This window comes from Euphorbia lathyris, chromosome 7 (assembly GCF_963576675.1).
Source record: "Euphorbia lathyris chromosome 7, ddEupLath1.1, whole genome shotgun sequence".
In the NCBI taxonomy this organism is placed as follows: Eukaryota; Viridiplantae; Streptophyta; class Magnoliopsida; order Malpighiales; family Euphorbiaceae; genus Euphorbia; species Euphorbia lathyris.
In genome coordinates, this window is record NC_088916.1 from 38,739,931 (window position 1) to 38,746,342 (window position 6,412).

The window sequence follows — 6,412 nt, forward strand, 5'->3', positions numbered from 1 at the left end:
TTATTCCTGAAATGCTAAACACGTGGATTATTTGAAAATAACAGAAAATCGAAACCAACATTCTTAAAATACCAAACATTATAGGCTTAATACATCATTTGCTCTCTGAACTTGTCCAAAAAGCTTGATTGACCCCTAAACTTTCAAAGTGTTCCGATAGCCCCCTAAACTTGCATAAAATGTTCAGTTAGCCCCCTGAACTTGCGTAAAATGTAATCAATTGATCACTCGGTCGCAAAAAAGTAAGTTAAAGGCTGAACATGTATTGCACGAGTCTTAAAAAAGGTAAAACGACCAAAATCAAGGTATGCAGTTCTAATATTAGAGAAGACAAATTGTATAGTTCAGCAAGTAATAACTTCAATTTTAATTTATTTTTGAATTATGTAATGACATTTTAAGATGCGTAGAATATATCTTCCGCCTTTAACTTACTTTGTTGCGATCGAGTGATTAATTGATTACATTTTATGCAAGTTCAGGGGGCTAACTGAACATTTTATGCAAGTTTAGGAGGCTATCAGAACACTTTGAAAGTTTAGGGAGCCAATCAAGCTTTTTGGACAAGTTCAAGAGGCAAATGATGTATTAAGCCAACATTATATAAGCGATTACTAAGCAAATCAATATCACTTTCCTTCCATAATAGAATGATAACATCCAGATATTATTTACGGGATTGAAATGGAAATTAACCAAAACGACCGCGTATCCTGATGATCGGGAAGATCATGGCGTATCAAGCAAGTCACCCGGATGGCGGATCACATGGCTTCCTCCATACGCTATCTGTAGTCAAAACTACGGAGACCCGCCATCACATCTAGATCCGCCCTCAGAACGATTGATATAACATCTGGGCTCTTAATGTAAATAAATAAAAATAAAAAGAGGAGGCAGCCCTTCACCCCCATTTTATGATTTCTCATTTCTCTTCCACCCATCATTCTTCTAGCTCTTTCTTTCCTCTCTTGCATCACCACCATCATATTTCATCATTTTCTCCATCAATCTTCCTCATAATCAGTTTAATCTTCACTTTGCACTTACTAATCCCTCTCAACCAAGCCAAAACATCTATCAATTTATGAAATTTAGAACTAAACTTCAAGTTTTGGGTATTATGGATTTCAATCTTCAAAGGCTCAATTTGGACAAACCGTAAGGAGTTAAGCTACGAAACCACCACCATTGAACTCGTGTCGGCGAGGAGAGTTTCCAGAAGCCACCAGATTCACGCCGGCGACATTCTGGCGGCCGGCGAGTTTCTCCGGCGAAGGTATTTCCGGCCGAAATTATTTTTACCACGTTCCGTATATTATTTTGAGAAAGATTAATTCTTGACTTTTTGTTAGATTCTCAACAGATTAATTACTATGAATTTTTCAAGTTTATAACTTAGGAATTTAACATAGAAATTCACATTTAGGTAACCTTAGGATTAGGTGAAGTTAGATAATGTATGAGGTTAAGAAAATTAGGGACTTAAGCATACATTTTAGCATTTTATGGTGAATTAGAATTATTAAATACGTAAAGTTGATTGTGGTTATTCTAGGTGAGGATCTAGCACCTATGGAGACATAATAAGGTGCTTGTAAGGTTAAAGGAAGTGGTTCTTTTTGGACAATAAGGTGAGTGGGTAATTATGTAACAATGTTGTTTTCATTATGTCCTAATTATGCTAAATAAAATGTTTCAAGCAAAGTATATCTTGATTAATAAAATTGGGAACAATTCATGGTATTTTGTGTTTTAATTACATATATATATTGTGTATGTATAAATATGCTATGAGTTTGGTGTTGGATTTTGAAAAGTATTTGATGAGAAAGCTGGATAAATGACATCATACACTCAAGTTATAAGCCTTTAGATCATGCCTTTGATGACGGGTATTCTATAGTGTTGTGATGATGATGATGGATATTGGCTCTGCGCATGCGTATGACAGAATTGGTTGATGAGATGTGAAATATCGGGATCCCACCCACTTATTCAGTTATGAGATACGTGAAATATGTAGATTTCACGTGGATGGTTTATGGTTGCTTCTAGGGGCTGGTTTGTCATCCCTACGTGGTTCGCCCCTTGAAGTTGATCTTTAGGATTCGTATTTGGGTGTATGATGATATTTTGAGATGATAATGTTTTGATATGGTATATTTTATTTTTATGACATAAATGATTCAGAAAACGAGACGTCTTAGAAAAGTTGTTTTGATCGTTTTTTTTACAAACTTTATTTATCCGGCTATGATTTTTAACATGTACATATTTATGTATGAAAAACATGTATTGTTCCCCTTTGTTATATATTTATCCATTCACTGAGTATGTGTTATACTCACCCCTCTTAGTTAAACATTTCAGATAAGCTGATAAGAGGTAGCTAGATCGTAGCAGATAGCTGTTTTTGGATCTTCAGTAAGTCATAGAAGAGGTTGGGCCAACTTAGATTACTCTCTTGTTGAGGATTACCTCAAATTTTGGCGTTTGTACTTATTAACATGAAATACTAGTTGTATTGTTACTAGTTGGAGATGGTATCATAGACATAAGACTATATTAGATTGTTGTTGAATAGGATGGTATTAGACATATATATATGTATGGATAGCTTGGTGACTTCTTTTGACAGGTATAAAAAAAATTGGGTTATTCATATTCCAGAGGAAATGCTGCCGGATTTTAGGTTGATTTTGTATAGTAAATTTTAGAGTTCGGGCGTGACAATTTAAATGGTATCAGAGCCTAGGTTTTAGAATGCCAAGTTTGAATGGAGTGATGAATGTCAAGAAAGCTTCGAAAAGCTTAAAGCTTGTTTAACTTCAGCCCCTGTTCTTACTCTTTCGACTAGTAATTGTGGATATATGATGTATAGTGATGCTTCAAGAAAATGATTGGGATGTGTTCTGATGCAAAATGGGAAAGTAGTGGCGTATGCTTCAAGGCAACTTCGGCCTCATGAAATGAATTATCCAACACATGACCTAGAGCTTGCAGTAGTGGTTTTTGCCTTGAAAACATGGAGACACTACCTTTATGGAGAAACCTGTCAGATTTTCATAGATCACAAGAGTTTGAAGTACTTGCTCTCACAGAAAGAATTGAACCTCAGGCAAAGAAGATGGGTGGAGTTGTTGAAAGATTATGATCTCACAATTGAATACCATCCGGGTAAAGCTAATGTTGTGGCTGATGCTTTTAGTCGAAAGTCTTATGGCAAATTGGCATATGTGAAGACAATACGGCTTCCTTTGTTAATAGATTTGCATGCCTTAGGTGTGGAGTTGGAGATGAATCATTCTGGAGCATTGATAGCAACACTCAAAGTAAGGCCCGTTTTGGTGGATAGGATACGAGAAGCTCAACTACAAGATGAGAAGTTTGATAAAATTGTTAGAAAGGTGAAAGGTGGTGACCGCACTGATTATTCTCTTCGTGATGATGTGACACTAATGAATGGGGAGAGATTGTGTGTACCCAATGTGGAAGCATTAAAAAGAGAGATCATGGAAGAAGCTCATTGTTCAGCTTATGCTTTACATCCTAGAAGTACTAAGATGTATCGAACTCTGAGGGAGAATTATTAGTGGCAAGGGATGAAGAAAGATATAGCAGAGTTTGTGGCCAAATGTTTGGTGTGTCAACAAGTCAAAGCAGAACACCAGTGTCCATCAGGTCTTCTTCAACCACTCCCTATTCCTGAATGGAAATGGGAACACATCACCATGGATTTTGTGTCTAGTTTGCCTCGTACTCAACGTGGACATGACTCAGTTTGGGTCATAGTTGATAGATTGACCAAATCATCCCACTTTTTACCCATTAGGATGGACTACTCCCTGGATAAACTTGCAAAACTTTGTGTTTGTGAGATTGTCAGATTACATGGCATTCCTATTTCCATTGTGTCTGATAGGGATCCTCGCTTTACATCTCAATTTTGGCATAGTTTGCATCGTGCCATGGGGACTAAATTAAAGTTTAGTACTTCTTTTCACCCACAAACAGATGGACAGTCAGAACGTACCATTCAGACCTTAGAGGACATGTTGAGGGCTTGTGTTATGGAGTTCAAGGGTAGTTGGGATAGTCATTTACCTTTGATGGAGTTTGCCTATAATAACAGTTTCCAAAGTAGTTTGGGGATGGCTCCTTATGAGGCGTTGTATGGAAGAAAGTGTAGAACATCGGTATGTTGGGATGAAGCTGGGGAAAGGAAACTAATTGGTCCTGAAATCGTGCAGTTAACTGTTGATAAAGTCCAGATGATCAGAAACAGGTTGAAAGTGGCTCAAGACCGGCAAAAGAGTTATGCAAATTTGAAAAGGAAGGATATTGAGTATAATGTGGGGGATAAAGTTTTTCTAAAGATTTCACCTTGGAAAGGAGTGTTGCGCTTCGGGAAACGAGGGAAATTGAGCCCAAGATTTATTGGTCCATATGAAGTTTTAGAAAGAATTGGACCAGTGGCATATCGATTGGCTTTACCACCCGAGTTATCGAAAATTCATGATGTCTTCCATGTTTCAATGTTGAGAAGATACCGAAGTGATCCATCTCATGTTCTTACAAAGCAACCGGTAGAATTGAGAGAGGATTTGACATATGAGGAAGAACCTATAGAGATTTTGGTTCGAGAAGAGAAAGTCTTAAGGAATAAGGTTATACCATTGGTAAAAGTCTTGTGGAGAAACCATTCTAGAGAAGAGGCAACTTGGGAGAGAGAGCAAGACATGCGTTCGCAGTACCCACATCTTTTTCCACCATTGGAGATGTAAATCTCGGGACGAGATTACTTTTACGGGGGAAGAGTTATAACATATGGGCTCTTAATGTAAATAAATAAAAATTTTGGGGGTTAAAAAAATAAATAAATAAAAATAAAGAGAGGAGGCAGCCCTTCACCCCCATTTATGATTTCTCATTTCTCTTCCACCCATCATTCTTCTAGCTCTTTCTTTTCTCTCTTGCATCACCACCATCATATTTCATCATTTTCTCCATCAATCTTCCTCATAATTAGTTTAATCTTCACTTTGCACTTACTAATCCCTCTCAACCAAGCCAAAACATCTATCAATTTCTGAAATTTAGAACTAAACTTCAAGTTTTGGGTATTATGGATTTCAATCTTCAAAGGCTCGATTCGGAAAAACCATAAAGAGATAAGCTACGAAACCACCACCATTGAACTCGTGTCGGCGAGGAGAGTTTCCAGCAGCCACCGGATTCACGCCGGCAACATTCCGGCAGCCGGCGAGTTTCTCCGGTGAAGGTATTTCCGGCCGAAATTATTTTTACCACGTTCCGTATATTATTTTGAGAAAGATTAATTCTTGACTTTTTGTTAGATTCTCAACAGATTAATTACTATGAATTTTTCAAGTTTATAACTTAGGAATTTAACATAGAAATTCACATTTAGGTAACCTTAGGATTAGGTGAAGTTAGATAATGTATGAGGTTAAGAAAATTAGGGACTTAAGCATACATTTTAGCATTTTATGGTGAATTAGAATTATTAAATACGTAAAGTTGATTGTGGTTATTCTAGGTGAGGATCTAGCACCTATAGAGACATAATAAGGTGCTTGTAAGGTTAAAGGAAGTGGTTCTTTTTTGACAATAAGGTGAGTGGGTAATTATGTAACAATGTTGTTTTCATTATGTCCTAATTATGCTAAATAAAATGTTTCAAGCAAAGTATATCTTGATTAATAAAATTGGGAACAATTCATGGTATTTTGTGTTTTAATTACATATATATATTGTGTATGTATAAATATGCTATGAGTTTGGTGTTGGATTTTGAAATGTATTTGATGAGAAGGCTGGATAAATGACATCATAGACTCAAGTTATAAGCCTTTAGATCATGCCTTTGATGACGGGTATTCCATAGTGTTGTGATGATGATGATGGATATTGGCTCTACACATGCGTATGACAGAATTGGTTGATGAGATGTGAAATACCGGGATCCCACCCACTTATTCAGTTATGAGATACGTGAAATATGTAGATTTCACGTGGATGGTTTATGGTTGCTTCTAGGGGCTGGTTTGTCATCCCTACGTGGTTCGCCCCTTGAAGTTGATCTTTAGGATTCGTATTTGGGTGTATGATGATATTTTGAGATGATAATTTTTTGATATGATATATTTTATTTTTATGACATAAATGATTCAGAAAACGAGACGTCTTAGAAAAGTTGTTTTGAATCGTTATTTTTTTTACAAACTTTATTTATCCGGCTATAATTTTTAACATGTACATATTATGTATGAAAAACTTGTATTGTTCCCCTTTGTTATATATTTATCCATTCACTGAGTATGTGTTATACTCACCACACTTATTTAAACATTTCAGATAAGCTGATAAGAGGTAGCTAGATCGTAGC